Source organism: Martes martes (genome assembly GCF_963455335.1).
Source record: "Martes martes genome assembly, chromosome: 13".
In the NCBI taxonomy this organism is placed as follows: domain Eukaryota; kingdom Metazoa; phylum Chordata; class Mammalia; order Carnivora; family Mustelidae; genus Martes; species Martes martes.
The window spans coordinates 57,949,835-57,965,888 of NC_137901.1; the positions used below are offsets into that span (position 1 = coordinate 57,949,835).

At 41.7% G+C, this 16,054-nt stretch overlaps 1 protein-coding gene across 2 annotated transcripts in view; it reads left to right on the plus strand.

Moving 5' to 3' along the window:
• The first annotated feature begins 13,138 nt into the window (after positions 1-13,138).
• Positions 13,139-16,054, plus strand: part of RALBP1 (ralA binding protein 1) — a 58,453-nt gene continuing 55,537 nt past the window's right edge. The window contains exon 1 of one of the 2 annotated variants that reach the window (XM_080821377.1): positions 13,139-13,354. The gene's annotated coding sequence lies outside the window, so the exon portion shown is untranslated. Of the gene's footprint in view, positions 13,355-13,649; positions 13,873-16,054 lie in introns of those variants that run through there. The other variant, XM_080821376.1, reaches the window with a different exon arrangement.

The window sequence follows — 16,054 nt, forward strand, 5'->3', positions numbered from 1 at the left end:
AACTTGTCAAGTAAATATAAAATACAAGTTGCCTTATGTATATGGAACTAGAAATATAAAATAATTAAGAAAATCATAGTGCAGTTATTTATTTTTTATAATGCAGTTATTTAAATGTTTTTCCTATCATTGTACTTAAAATAACTCTTCTATTATATACCACACAAAAACTAAATATCTATCTTTCTTCCAAGAAAATTCTAGAATTTCTATGAAAAGGCACATGACCTGGATTATCCAAAGTAATCTTAAAAAAGAAAAGCAAAATTTAAGAATTTACACTATCTGAGGGGTGTCTGGGTGGCTCAGTGGGTTAAGCCTCTGCCTTTGGCTCAGGTCATGATCTCAGGGTCCTGGGATCAAGCCCTGCATTGGGCTCTCTGCTCAGCAGGGAGCCTGCTTCCCCCTTTCCCTCTGCCTGCCTCTCTGCCTACTTGCGATTTCCCTATCAAATAAATAAAATCTTGAAAAAAAAATAATTTACACTGAGTTTATGATTCCTAGTAAGGTATAGTAATCAGTGTGGTACTGGTGTAATGACAGACAAATCAACAGAACTGAATAGAGAGCCTAGAACTGACCCACATTTACACAGTTTTTTGAGTTTTACTAAAGCAGTTCAACGAGGAAAGGAAAAGTTTTCATAAAATGGCACAGAGACGACTGGATATTCATTAGGGGAAAAATGAACCACCTGTACCTCATCCTTACCTCAAAAATTATCCAAAATGTATTATAGACCTAGACTTAAGAGTTAAAACTATAGGGCGCCTGGGTGGCTCAGTGGGTTAAAGCCTCTGCTTTCGGCTCAGGTCATGATCTCAGGGTCCTGGGATCGAGCCCCACATCGGGCTCTCTGCTCAGCAGGGAGCCTGCTTCCTCCTCTCTCTCTGCCTGCCTCTCTGCCTGCTTGTGATCTCTGTCTGTCAAATAAATAAATAAAATACTTTAAAAAAAAAAAAGAGTTAAAACTATAAATAAACCTTCCAGAAGAAAACATTAAAGAAAAAAATCTTCATGATCATGAGGTAGGCAAAGATTTCTTGGACAAGACCCAGAAGGTAGTAACTATAAAATTAAAACTTAGTAAACTAGGGGTGCCTGGCTGACTCAGTCAGTAGAGCATGTAAGTCTTGATCTCAAGGGTTGTGAATTCAAGCCCCACGCTGGGTGTAGAGCCTACTTAAAAAAAAAAAAAGATTGGTAAATCGGACTTCAGCAAAATTTTAAAATCCTATTTCCTGAAAGGCACAGTTAAGATTAACAACAAGCAAAGGGAAAATACTGGCAAAATATACATTTAGTAAAGGATATGCCTCCATAATATATAAAGAACTCCCACAACTGAATAATAGACAGAAAAACCTATTTTTTGGAAAGGCAAATAGTTTGAGCAGACACCTTCTGAAAGAAAATGTACTAGTGGGCAATAAGCACCCCAAAAAGGGTTCAACATCATTAGTTGTCAGGAAAATGCAAATTAAACAATAGTTAAGTTACTATTACAACTCACCGGAATGGCTCATATTTAAAACACTGACAACACCAACACAGAGAGAGTGGAAAGAACAGGAACTCTTGTATGTTGTTGGTGGGCGTGTGAAATGGCGCAGTCACTTTAGGAAAAGTTCTGATAGTTAGACAAACATCTTACGACACAGCGATTCAGCTCTTAGGATTTTATCCAAAGGAAATTTAAAGATGTGTTCACAAAAGGACTTGTGCAAGAACATTTTCTTAGGAGACCATTCTCCACGGGTCTCTGGTGTTACGCCTGGCTTGTGAGCAGAAGTACGGGCTGCTTTTTGTTCTGAGCTATGTTTGTGTAGAGAACAGCCTTGGAAAATAAAGGTAAAGTCTCCCGCCGGACAATCATAACAGATTCAGGTTCTCTAAGCTCAGGGTTTGTTCCCTGTGTCATAACTCCTATATGCAAGCGTCCCTTGGCCCTCTTTGTCACTCCATGGAGATGGGCTTAGGGAAGTGGTACAGGTACTGATTGATCCTCTGGCTACCACCATTGCTGTGAGCAAGAAAACCCTTTGTGTCTGGCTTAGAAGGCTTGTGATACGCTTACGTGGAATAGCACTCAGTGATAACTAGGAATGAACGACTGAAACACAGCATGAACGACTCTTAGAAACACCCCGAGTGGAAGAAACCTCACACCAAGTAGTACTAACTGAATGATTGCACATATAGGCGGTTCTAGAATAGGCACAACTAATCGATGGTGTACAAAATGAGGACAGATTTAGATAAGGGTTGGACTGAGTATTGCATTTTTTAAAAAACTCATAGAATGGTGGTACGCTTCATGTTTGTCTATTTCATAAGCAAATGTTATAAGCAAATATTAAGATCTAGTTAAGTACATGTGAGCTGAAATGTTTTGGTATAAAGTATACTCGTGTCTGCTGTTTACTTTGAAATACAAAAAAAGAAATGGGGCGCCTGGCTGGGTCTGTCGGTGGAGCATGAAACTATTGATCTCAGGATCCTAAGTTCGAGCCCCCTGGTGGGTATAGAGATACTAAAAAAATAAATAAAATCTTAAAAGAAAAAAAGAAATACATAAAAAAAGATGGATTGGTCGGTGGATAGATACATAGATGGAGAAAAGAAAGATCTATGATCAAACAAATACAGCAAGATATTAATATTTGTTGAGTCCAATAGTGGGTATACATGACTGTACAATTCTGCCTGCCAACTTTTCTATGTATACAGCATTTTTCATTTAAAATATTGGGGAAAAATAAATAAAAATAAAAAAATTGGGAAGTATCCATAAAAATTCGAATGGGGCTCAAGATACATTTTATCATGAAAAGAGTCTATCAATGTTGGGGAAATATTACTCAATTCCAGATACTCAATTCCAATTCTTTTCAGTTCTTGCAAATAGATCCAGCATAAACCCAGAGATGTCTCTCAGACAAGAGAGAAACAGAGGAAAAGAGAAAAATGAAAGATGAAGTCAAGGTTTCCAGTTCAACATCAATAGATTTTTTTAAAGATTTTAAGATTTTTAAGATTTTATTTATTTATTGACAGAGAAGGAAAGCGAGAGAGAGAACACAAGCAGGGGGACTGTGAGAGGGAGAAGCAGGCTTCCCACTGATCAGGGAGCCCAACGCGGGGCTTGATTCCAGGACCCTGGGATCATGATCTGAGCCGAAGGCAGAGGCCTAATGGCTGAGCCAGCCAGGCGCCTGCCCCTCAATAGAATTTTTAAAGTGTGTCCATCAGCTACATAATTTTACTAATAAAAAAGAAAGTATATTTTAAAATGATCATGGACAAGTTTATTAGCAACATGATCCATAGAAGTCATCCCCAAGTCCATCAAAATTCTAATAAGCCAATCAAAATTTTATTAAATAATTAACATTTATTGTATATTAATTGTTTCAGTTTAGATCGTTCAGATTTATGACACTGCTACATTTTATATGTTGTATGTATGTCTTTTTAAACTTATGACATGGGGCGCCCGCATGGCTCAGGTTTAATCCTCTGCCTTCGGCTCAGGTCATGATCTCAGGGTCCTGGGATCGAGCCCCGCATCGGGCTCTCTGCTCAGCAGGGAGCCTGCTTCCCCCTCTCTCTCTGCCTGCCTCTCTGCATACTTGCGATCTCTCTCTCTCTCTCTATCAAATAAATAAATAAAATCTTAAAAAAAAATAAGCTTATGACATGACTTTGATCATCACTATAGTGCTTTTAATACTGAAATAAATTCTTGTATTATGTATTTCCCTTGAAAAATATGTCATTTACTTTGTATCATAGTTCTCAGCAACACATTTTGGGGAAAAAAATGCACTACTTTTTTTGGGTTCTACTTGTATTTTTAAGTAAAGAATTATGTTGGATGAGTTTTAAAAAGTGTCTTACTATCTATATCCCATGTAAGGAAACCGGATCGGATGACCACAGATCTGTTCAGCCTGAGGGTCTGCTCTTTGCTCTGTCTTCTGAGCAGTGAAAATACAAATTACAGCTGTCTTTTTTTCCCCCAAACAGAAAGCATCATTCTTTTCCTCCTTCATAATGCATCATTTTCATAAATAGTTCAAACAATATGGGGACAGCGAACACATTCTCATACATATTCTGTCCAGATAACTAAGTTTGCTGTTTGCTGGATATCATGGACATCTTTCACGCCAAAAAAATAAAAATACATCGTATTTTTAAAAGATACACTGTATTCTACTGCAGTGAATATATCATAATTGATCCAATCAGTTCCTGGTTGATAGACCTTTAGGTTTCCATGCTTTCATTGCTGAAAATAACAATATTATAAATATTCTTGTCCATCCCACACTTGTCCTAGTATACCATTGGAATAAGTTTTTGGATCACTGTTTATATATACTTTAAATTTTGCTAGATATCCCGAATTTCTCTCTTGGAAGTCTGTGCCAATTTACAGTTCCCCCAACAGTATAAGTTTTTAAGCAACTCCTTCAGCTTCTAGAAACCTGCAGCTCCTGTCTTGCAAAGTAAAATATTTAACAAAGGAACTCTTAAATATTCACTAGCGGGACATTTCTCATCCTTTATTTGCCGGAAAGACTTCCAGCCATTTCAATCAAAGACTCTATAAAGGTTATTTCAATTGATCCTCCTTTGTTGTAATTAGACCCCACCTAAACTTCCCAGGAGATGGTAACCCACTTTATTTTTAAAAAGCCTGTCTAGTTTTAAAAGCTTTCAACAGCCACTCTAAGAAAATCCTTTTGATGGCAAACTTCAAAGCCTTGTTTTGGTTAAGGCTCTTTTCTCTTTGTTTCAGCTTCAATAAAAAGATGGAATACCTGATTCCTTTACTTGAAAACTAGATTTTCAGTCATTAAAAGCATGTCTCCACAAGCACAGAGGAATCCCACAAGATTGAGATGCTGCCGTCATTCTACAGGGTCTGACCTTTCCGTTCTGTCTGGAAAGCTCTGTGCGTTCCACCAGAGGAATGGGAGGGGCCGCAAGCTAAGGTCTGTTGGACACAAGGACAAAACAAAACTATTAAGTGCTTTGGAAAGACTGGGAACTAAAGTGAATGTTTTCGGTTGAGTCACAAATGGCATATTTGCGCGGCTGCATCCAGAACTGGAACCATGTTAATATCAGTGAACCAGAAATTCTAATGCTCCGTTAAACAGCCCTGTGCAAATTAAACTTCTCAGGCTTTGTCTGATCCAACCAGACCATAGAGCTTAAATTCAGAAACTTCCCCAGGGTCATCTGTAAGTAGTTAGTGACAAATCCCGGACTTAGCCCCAAATCTTTCTGACTTTGGGGAGCATTTCCCTGCATTGGTTCATTTTTTTCCTTCCAGCTTAAAATAGGAATTCCATTTTATTTTTATGTAGTTGACATACAGTGTTCCATTAGTTTTGGGTATACAACATGATTTGCTATTTGAATACATTGCAGAATGATCAGTATAATAAGTCTAGTTACCACCCGTCACCAGATATAGTTACAGGTTTTTTTCCTTGTGATGAGAACTTTTAAGAGCTATCATATTATTTCATATAAGGGTCAGAGCAACTTTACAAAGTAGTTAGCATTAGGACTGTTTTTGCAAATGACCTAATTGAGTGAAGAAAATATGTTCATAGAACCGAGGTCAGCTGAGTACAGCCCAAGGGCCAAATGCAGTCCTTTGCTTGTTTTTCTAAATAAAGAATTTTTGGAACATAGCCACATTCACTTATGTACGTATTGCTAAGCTGCTTTTGAGTTACAATAGCAAAACTGAGTAGTTCTAACAAAGACCATACAGCCTAAGGAAGTCTAACCAACTTACTATCTGGCTCTTTGAAGAAAAAAATTGCTGACCCTGACATACAGTAGGAATGAGAGTTAACATTCAAACTCAGTCCTGTCAGAGTCCAAATAATCTGTGTCCAATTACCTACTCTAATTAACTTGCTTGCCATGTGTACACATTTTTGCAACGTTTTTGACGGTATTTCTCTTCTCCTTGTGGACATGTCAGAGTGCTGTGGTCTGGCTGCTAGCACAAATTACATGTTAATTCGGTGTCCCTGGGGAAAGGTCATCCCACAGTCACCCCCGCTGAGCTCCTCTGACCTTACTGGTTACTGTAAGAACTATCTCCTCCCGGCTGCTGGAAATTAAGTGCAGCCACCCGGCCTCTTGCTCTGGGGCCCGTCTTGCTCATGAGCATGGATAACTTGGCTCTGCGCTTTCCTACCGTCATCCCTGACCCACAGAGACTCTAGCTGAACCCCTAAGGGATACCAGTGTCCCTCTAACAAGCATGTCTCTAATGGCTGTGGTGACTGGTGCGTCCTGGGACCCTCCTGGGGACCCTTATCCTCTGGTGGGTCTTCTGGTGACCCACAATATATCCATTCCAACATGCCCACTTCCCTCAACCCGTTTATTCTTCCCTCTCCCATGCGCCAGGGAAACGCAGACATTTCTGCTTCACTGAATGTTGGTCATGGCTTTTTGCAGGCTTCTAATTAATTGCTGCCTGAGCATGAGGTTTACCCTATTCCTCGGGCCAGTCAATTGAAGCAGCTCTTCTGGTGAAATCTCTTTCCTCCATTATCGGGCCTAGCATGTCCCCATCCCGGTGACTGGCCTGGCTCCTGGGACGGGTGTTGGGGGCAGCCCCTGAGAAGTACACCTGCTGTGTGCTCTGTAGTGATTTCTAGAATGGTGGAAGTATCAGCTTTTAGTAGGGAAGAGGGAAACATTGGGAAGTCATAGGGTTAAAAGGTGTCTATAGAGTTAACATCTTATGGCCTACATCCATTTATCTTTATTCTGTATTTCAGAGTTCCAGGTTTTCCTAACCAGGACTTTAACCTTAGCACAGCAGACTTGCCTTTGGCTGAGAATTCAAACCTCCCTGGAGCTCATCTGTGTCCGCTCTTCTACTACAAGAGATAAGGGCCTCTTTGTATGCTACCCAACAGGCCTATGACTCTTGGCCATTAACTGCTTATTAATGGTGCTCAGTCTCTAATTATCCCTCTGCAGGGTATTAATACAATTTATCAGCAGCCATCTAATTCAACTCTCATGGAAGACATGGTTCTCCTCATATTTCTCAAATTTCCAAATCATTTTATCTGCAAGACTGTTCTTCTCTCCCTGGAAATTTTTCCAGCTCACCACAGGGAAAGTCCCGAGCAACCGGGTCACAGTCTTGTGCCAGGAGTATCTGCGCCCACCTACCACTCAGGAGAGCATTTCCAACACCTGCCAAGTGATAAGTCAATAAATCCCAAATCTCATCTTTTCATCTGTTTTCTCAGACTCCAATTTCTGTGCAATTTGCAGCAGTCTGAGTGCTCTGAGAAGTGAATGCCAGGAGGGGACAAGACATGCAAGAGATTTATTAGGGGAAACAACCATGAGAGAAAATGAGGAGACGGGAAGAGCTATCAGTCATGATACAGGTATGACCCTGTCAAGGAAGGAATGGGGGAAGGAAGGAGGGAGGGAAGAAAGGAAGGATGAAGAAATGTCCATAACTACATGCAGTTCTAAGACAGTTTTGGCAAGACTATGGGTGTCTTCAAGTCAAATACACCCAGGAGAGGAATCCTGCATCTTGCAGGAATGGGCTTGCCTGGCGCTCTTAGTCACTGACTGGGGAGCAGCCAATGTGGGAAGTGTGGCCTTGGGAAGATTAATGTGATGCACCTGGAATACAACATCTGGGACATTTAGGCAACTAGACTCCCTACACTCAGAGATCCAAGAGTACATGGCTCAACGGCCATACCTCACATGCCAAAGGATAATGTGGATCCTTTCTTTTTTCTTTTTTTAATAAGAATTTACTTATTTCCAGGGACGCCTGGGTGGCTCAGTTGGTTAAGCGACTGCCTTCGGCTCGGGTCATGATCCCAGCGTCCTGGGATCGAGTCCCACATTGGGCTCCTTGCTTGGTGGGGAGCCTGCTTCTCCCTCTGCCTCTGCCTACCACTCTGTCTGCCTGTGCTCGCTCGCTCTCTCTCTCTCTAACAAATGAATAAATTAAAAAAAAAAGAATTTACTTATTTCCAGTTTTACTGAGATATTATTGACCTATATGTAAGTTTAAGGTATATGACATGATGATTTCATACATGTATCCATGACAGAATGATTACCACAATAAGGTTAGTTAAGTCCTCTGGGGGAAACATCTTTTAGGAGAAACCAGTAGGTTGACACACTCAACAAAGTAGCCCAGCCAGACCACCCAAGAGAGAATGAGGTTACAAGCCCCAAGCCCCACCTCCATTTTTTAGCTGCACGCTTTCAAATGTAGTTAGGTAGCCAAGAGTCACTGCACACTTGAGGAAAATCTCTAATGTGAAAATCAGAGGCCAAACAAACAGTGGTCACAAAACCATCAAATCACAACCTGAGAAGAATCAGATTATGCAAGGAGGAGAAAACCTTAACATATGTTTCACTGCTAGGCTCAGGAAGAAAAGACAGGTTATTTTGTCCAAGAATAGAACAGGATGCTATATAAAGAAAATTAAGAGAAAAAAATTAAGAGAAATTAAAAGTATGAAACCAAATGGAAAACCTAATACATAGGTTGAAAATATAGTTGTAGAAATTTTCCCAGAAATGGAAGTAAAAAGGTAAAGAGTCAAAAAATAGGAAATAAAAGACAATAAAAGTAGAGGACCATTACAAGGATTCAAGAACAAATTACAGGAATTACAGAAATACAGAAGAGAGAAGTGGATGGGGGGAAAAGTCATCAATGAGGCAATTCATGAAAAGATCCCGCAAGTGAAATACAAATGCCTCAACCCACCCACAAAAGAATAAAACTAATCCCAGCTCAAGATATACCATTCTGAAATTTCATAAAACCATGGGCAAAATAGAGATTTTGAAAGTATGTTTTTCTTAAAGAAGAAAATTTAAGGTTTTTGATGGTTTGTTTACAAAGGATCAATCGGAATAGCATTGGATTTTTCCACAGCGACACTAGAAGCTAGGAGGATTGTAGCAAAGTCTTCAACACTCTGGGGTAGAGTGATTTGTAATCTGTATTTGGCCAAACCAAGTCAGTTACTTGTCAGAATAGAAAAAAGATACTTTAAATTATGTGGGGTGTGTTGGGTGGCCCATAGCTGGTCTACTAAATTAAGAATACGCAGATAATGACCCGCCAAAGTGAAGAGGCAGAAGCCACCCACACAGGGCTGGCAGGTAACTCCCTCAGCATTTGAGTTCCCACTTTAGGAAAAAGGTCCTTTTGACTGAAGGCACAGTTTATTGTTTTATTGTTGTTGTTTGTTTTTTAAAAATTTTTAGAGAGAGAGAGAGAGCACACACTTACACGGGTGCTCCTGGTGGTGGGGGAGGGGCAAAGGGAGAAGGAGAGCAAGATTCTTCAGCAGACTCCCTGCTGAGCATGGAGCCCATCTCCTCATGGGGCTGAATCTCACTACCCTGAGATCATGACCTGGGTCAAAACCAAGAGTCCGGTGGTCGACCTGTTGAGCCACCCAGGTGTCCCTGAAAGTGCAGTTTTAACACATACAAAGAAAGTAAAACCACAAGATGTAGTACTTACAGCTCCCAGAAGCAGGGGATGGGGGAGGGGGCAAGGAGTGCAATGAATGGGGGGGTAAGGGGGAAGAGGGGAAGGGCAGTTCTCCATCCCAGGTCACAAGGAAACCGAGGAATTCTTTAAGATGTTTAGACTTACCTAGACCAAAAATATAAGCCATAAACATGATCCAAATTATTATTATTCTAAATAACCTCAATGTTATCACTTTAAAAACTTTAAAAAGCAAATGTTATACTTTAAATGATGACATCAGTTTTACCATTTCTCCCCCCAGAAATGAGTATATAAAGCACTGGCTTTGCAGCATATAATGGAAATGGAAAAAATTCTGCTATATCAGATGGAGGCTTGAAAGGTAAATTTTTTGTCCAAATCAGCTTTATAGTTTATTTACTCCTAGAAAATCTTTAAGATTATAGAGGAATGGAGGGAAGACACTAGAATGCAGTTTATACTTATATTTGATTCATGACTGTTTCAATCAAAAGGTGTTAATTCACACTAATTTACAGACCTTGGAGGTTATAAAAGCATTCTTGGAGGAGCCAAGGCGAGTCAAGAATTCTTGTCATAGATTGCAAATAAATGGTCACAAATTCTTTCCTGTGTCTCTGTGTAGGTGGATTCTGTTTATCCATCCCTTGAATCTGGAGCTTGGCATGTGACTTGCTTTGGCCAATGAGACATGAATAAATGACAAAAATGGTTTTGTGCTGAGAATACAAACTTAGCCTTTGGAAGATGAGAGATCACTGCAGAGAGAACCTCAGCCATCCCAACTGCCCACCTAACTCACTAACTGACCATAACTGCAAGAGCAGCAGAGTAGTTTAAAACCACTGAGTTGTAGGGTGAATTGTTGCAAAGAGCAATGTGAAGTCGTATAGTTCTGACACCTGTTTTTGTCATGAGCTCTAAATTGTGTATCCTTTATATGATATATAAAACTATAACATATATTTAATCATATACAAATAAGAAATTTCAATTATATACAGTGCTATGACCCAGTGAACCATTTAGGTGCCAGTCCCAAGGATATAGACAACAGATACTGGATTTTCTACTCTCTTCATTCAAGCATGGAGTTGCTTTTAGAATATTTAATCCAATCCTCATATCTTAAAAAAAATAACATTATTGAGATATAATTCATGTACCACAAAACTGACCCTTTTAAAGTGTATAGTTCATGAAGGATTTTCTATTTTCTTGTGATGTTGTTGGTTTTGTTACCAGGGTGATAGTGGCCTCATAAAATGAATTGAAGAGTGTTCCTTTCTCATCTATTTTCTAAAAGGGGATTAATAGATTTTTTTTTCCCCCTTAAAATATTTGCTAGACTTCCACCAGTGAAGACATTTGACCTGGGTTTTTCCTTGTGGGAATATTTGTATTTACTGATGTGGCTATTCAGATTTTTTAGTTTTTGCTTTAGTTAGTTTTGGTGATTTGTTATTTCCAGGAATGCCTCCATTTTCAGCTATTTTGAAAATTATCAGAATTATGATGTTCATAATATTCCCTTATAATACTTTTCATTTTTGTCTATAGTGTTGTCCCTCTTCATTTCTCATTTTGGTAATTTATATCCTTTTTTTCTTAGTCCAGCTAAAGGTTTATCAGTTCGATCTTTTCAAAGAGATCCTATTTCTTTATTTCCACTTAATTTATGTTTGATTCATTCCTCTTTTGCTACCTTCTTGAGATAGAAGCTTAAATTATTGTCTTCCTTTTAATATAAGTACCTACTGCTATTAATTGCCCTCTACGTACAGTTTTTGCTGCCTCCCTTAAATTTGATATATTTTTATTTCCACTCAGTTCCAGATGTTTTCTTTTTTAAAAGATTTTATTTATTTGACATAGGAGAGAGGGAGAAGCAGGGTTCCCACTGAGCAGGGAGCCTGACAAAAGGCTCCAACCCAGGACCCTGGGATCATGACTTGTGCAGAAGGCAGATCCTTAATGACTGAGCCACCCAGGTGCCCCTAGATGTTTTCTAATTTCCCTGGTGATTTCTTCTTTGGCCCATGGGTTATTTAGAAATGTGTTCCTTTCCAGATATTTGGGGGTTTCCAGATTTTTGTTTTTGCCAATTTAATTCCACTATAGAAAGAGAACATATCCTGTATGTTTTCAGTCCTTTAAAATGTATAGAGATTTGTTTTGTGGCTTACCATATGATCTGCTCTGGACAATGTTTCATTTGTTTGAAAAGAATGTGTATTCTGCTATTGAAATTTTCTGCATACGTCAAATATTTCAAGTTGGTTGATACTGTAATATGGGTCTTCTGTACCCATCTTGACTTTCTCTTGTTCATTGCTGAGACAGGAATCTGAAACCTCCAACCACAAGTGAATCATTAATTTGTCCTTTCAGTTCTTATGATTTTTGTTTTACATGTATTAGAATTTCCTTCCTTTTTAAAGCTAATATTGAACATGCTAATAATTGGTAATTTAAGTGCTCAAAGCACTATACAAGAGCTATACAAACCTTGGTGTCTGAAACTGAAACCAGTCTTCATGCTGTCAGCTCTTGCTTTCTCTTCCTTCCCACCCCACCCTCCCCTCCGGTTTTGGCCTCATTTATTGGTACTGCAGAAAAGACTATGTTGTGAAGAACATGGCCATCAGCAGTTACCTCAATAAAAAGCTTTTTTCCCCCTCCCTTTTCTGTGTCCATACAGCGATTGGATTCAATAATTGAGTCCAGTAATTAAGCCAATGGCTCAATAATGCCCCACTTAGGTCAGTGCCTATCCCTTGGCACGTCTAGTGTTGCTAGAAGTAAAGTGTATTATTAACTGGCATTGTGACATGCCCATCTCAGTGGTTAGAGGACACTTCTTTTGCCACAGGGGCAAAAAGAAAGCTCTTCAAACAGTCAGAAAACAATGGCTTGTACAGACCATGCTGGTATCTAATTGCAGGAGGCTCTTCAAAGTCAGGCTGAGGGGGCTGAGTAGAAATCGGGGTGTACAAGGGAGAGACCTACTGTCAGATCTGTCAGCTTCTCTGCGAGGTATAGCGGCAGGACAGATTAGTAGGTTAATCGACATTATACAATGAAGTTCTAAAGAGAGTACTGCACGTAGGAATGGAAATGATTGGGAACGGCATTTATCTCAAATCATATCTTTCCCCTCATAATCAGCCAACTTTTATAAAACAAGAGCACTTCAAAAGACCCGATTTCCAGTCATGCATTAGCAGAATAATTCTTCAAGTTTTGCTTAGGATTCCTGGGGGAATTTAGTTATTTTCAGCCTTTTCCACGATTCAGTTATTTCTCTTTGCAACCTAAACGTGTGGCTAGGCTGTTTTAATTCAGGTGTTCCTTTGCAATTGTTGAGCCAGAGAGGGCGGTGGAAGACAGCCCAGCAGGCCAGCTCGAACCCGGGGCTGGCCCTTGTCAATACCCATTTTAGGAATTCTCAGCGGGGTCCCGACACAGAGTTTTATGCAAGTGTCCCCTCAGAGGCTCAAAGCGCTTCCTTTAAGGAAAGCCCACAGCAAGAGTCCCCACCCCAAGCAAGATTCCCCACCCAGTCCAAGGCCGGGAAGATGCCCCACCCAGCGGCCGGCTAGGCCGGCCTCCTAGGCTGGTTTAACTGGTTAGGAAGACCGAAGCCTGCTAGCACAAAAGCTCTGCACCTCGGGAGCTGAGGAGCAGCCGGCCAGAACGTGGAGTGGAAAGCTCTTTCCTCTCTCAAGACCAGCGCAGGCGACGCCCTCAAGCCGTCTTCACTGATACTCTCTCGGGGTAGGTGTTACATCCCACCCAGTCCCCCAAGACCGGGAACTGCGCAGGCGCCCGCTGAGCACTCGCGCGGTGCATTCTCTCGCGCGCTCCCTCAGTCTCCTCAGCGAGCCTCTGGGCCGAAGGAATCGCGGTCCTTCCTGGGTGTTGTAGTGTCCTTCCTCGACGAAGGGTCCTCACATAAGCGGGGCGCTGGGTGTCCGAGAACTACGCCTCCCAGCATGCTGCGCGCGAGGGCACAGGGCGTTTGCCCTTGACGGCTTTAGCCGTCAGCGCAGAGAGGAAGACCCGGGAAGCCGGCAGCGGCGGGAGGAGGGAATGCGCGTGCGCGTTGGGCCGGCTCGTCGCGTTCTGTCCCAATCATTGTAAACAGGCGGAGGCTGGGGCGGGTTGGGAATGGGGCGCCCGAGGCCGGCTAGGGGCGCAGCGCAGGAGGCGCCTACGGTGGCTGCGGCGGCACCGTGAGCGCGAGGAGGCGGCGGCTGAGGCGGGGGCGGGCTGTCGCGCGGCTGCGGGCACAGGTCAGTGGCGGGCAGCGGTGGCGTGCGGGGGTCGTGGCGGTGCCCCTCGCGTGCCCGGGAAGCCCTCTCCGCACCCATCTCGCAGGCGGCGTCTGTCAGGCAGCGTGCGGGGCTGGGCGCTCGCCGCGCGCGGAGCTGGAGTTGGGGGTGGGGGGCGTGGCTGCCCCGAGTGAGGGTTCATCCCGGGCAGGCTTCTCCCCAGTTCTCGCCCTGTTGCCGGCCGTTCCTCCCACTTGCCGGCCGGGCCTCCCTCGTGGCATCCGCATTTGTGATTTGGTGCTCTCGGGGTCCGGAGGAGGAGAGTCGGGAACCGGGCCCCTCCCCACTTGAGTCTCCAGGCCTTAGGGCAGCTCTTGGGCACCGGAACGGGGGAGAGAGGACTGTCTTTTATATAATCACTATTTTTTTAATCGCACCCGGAAGATTGACCCGTCTCCAGGACTTGCCCAGCGGACTAGGAAAAGGCTCTTGATGTTTCCCACCGCTGGCACGGAAGCAGTAGGGGCTCCTTTGGGTGCTGCGGTCTTCCGTTCAGGTTTCAGTGCGAATGGACGGACAGATCCGGAGTTGAGAATTCTTTTTACAACTCATTTTCAACTATGTTTGTGATAAAATGCTCTTATTGAGGTCACCTCCCCCCCTTTTAAAAATTTCTCGTTATGAGAATGGAACAGGTTTTACAAAATATTCCACACCCCAGTCTTAGCCTGAAATAATTACGGTGTTTCCAGTTTGGGGATTCATTACTTCAGAGTCTCCCTCTTGACCAAGCAGCTTGTTTCCTCTAAGGCCTAGTAGAGTTCTTGAAAATAATTAAAATGTTAACTCGAGATACTTTGTGCGTTGTAGGAGAAATACAGTCGTTTGGACGTGGAGTTCACAAACCATCTAGCCTCATTAGAAAAGCTTTCACTGGGTATTTTGTAGAGTGGAGTGGGCATGTTCACATGCTGCAGCACTTTCGGTAGCATTCCATCATACTTGGCAGTTATTCATAAAGTATTTAAGTGGGGATAAGGAGCAAGCTCACTTTTGGTTTGGTGGTTATGGAAGCAGCACTTCTAAGTGAAAAAAAAAAATGGGTCTGTGAATAAGAAAAGTAACCTCACTTGACGCCTTCCTAGTTGTCTTGGTGATTTGATAGTTCCTTTCTGAGTGTCTTTCTGAAAATGAGTAATTGCTGTAAACTGTACTGGCAGTAGGAGAGGTAGGAAGGAAGTTAGAGTGGTTCTCACTTTTCAGAGTGACCTATAGATTTAAGTGGGATAGACTTAGTTTAACAGTAACCACTGGGAAATAATTCTTTGAACAAAGTATCTTGAAGCAGTAGGACATAACTTAATTTGCTTTCTCTTCAAATAGTATCTCTCATTGTAGATCTAATTTAGAAAACCAGACGTGTTATCAGAGAATGAATATTAACTTTAATTTGTACACTTGTATTTGCACAGCTGTTTGCTCGGAAAGGGGACATTAGGTTTGAATGTAACCCAAAAGTATGTTCTTTCTTTTCTGAAAGAAAATTCCTGATAGAAACTTAAGTTAGCATGTTTGGAAGGAATAAGGAAGAACATGGGTCATTTAGTAAAGAGGAGTTACTGTGTAGCAGGTACTATACCCACTGAAGAGGACTTACAGATGGATAAGGCAGTGCCCCTGCTTTCTGGTGATAAGGCTTTATCTTTTACTTGAACTGTTCGCAAGTACAATATGTTTTTAAGATTACTTTGGAGAAGGTGTGGGGGCAGAGAGGGTGTACAAAGGAGATAGCGATCAGTTTCTTATGGGGAGAGAAGGAGAGATTGAGGAAGTTGGCAGTGGAAAGGAAAAAGTATGTGGAGGGGAAGACTACAGCAAGGATGGCCATTTAGGTAGAAGGAACAGTGTGAGCAGAAGCACGGGAGTCTGAGGTTCCATGATGAATTTTACGATCTGGAGGTGTAGCTAGTAGGCAGGGGCCAAATTATGAATAGTCTTTTTTTTTTTTTTTCATGAATAGTCTTAAACACAGTTAAAGTAGTTTCAACTTTTATCTTGTAAGCCAATACAAGTCACTGAGACAGGATAAAGAAAACAGAAACCTAAGCCAGCTGAGCCCATTTTAACTCCCTGCTGTGTGTGACATTAGGTACTTTATGCTTTGTGTGTTAAACTTGAAGGTTTAGGCATGACAAAGGCAGAA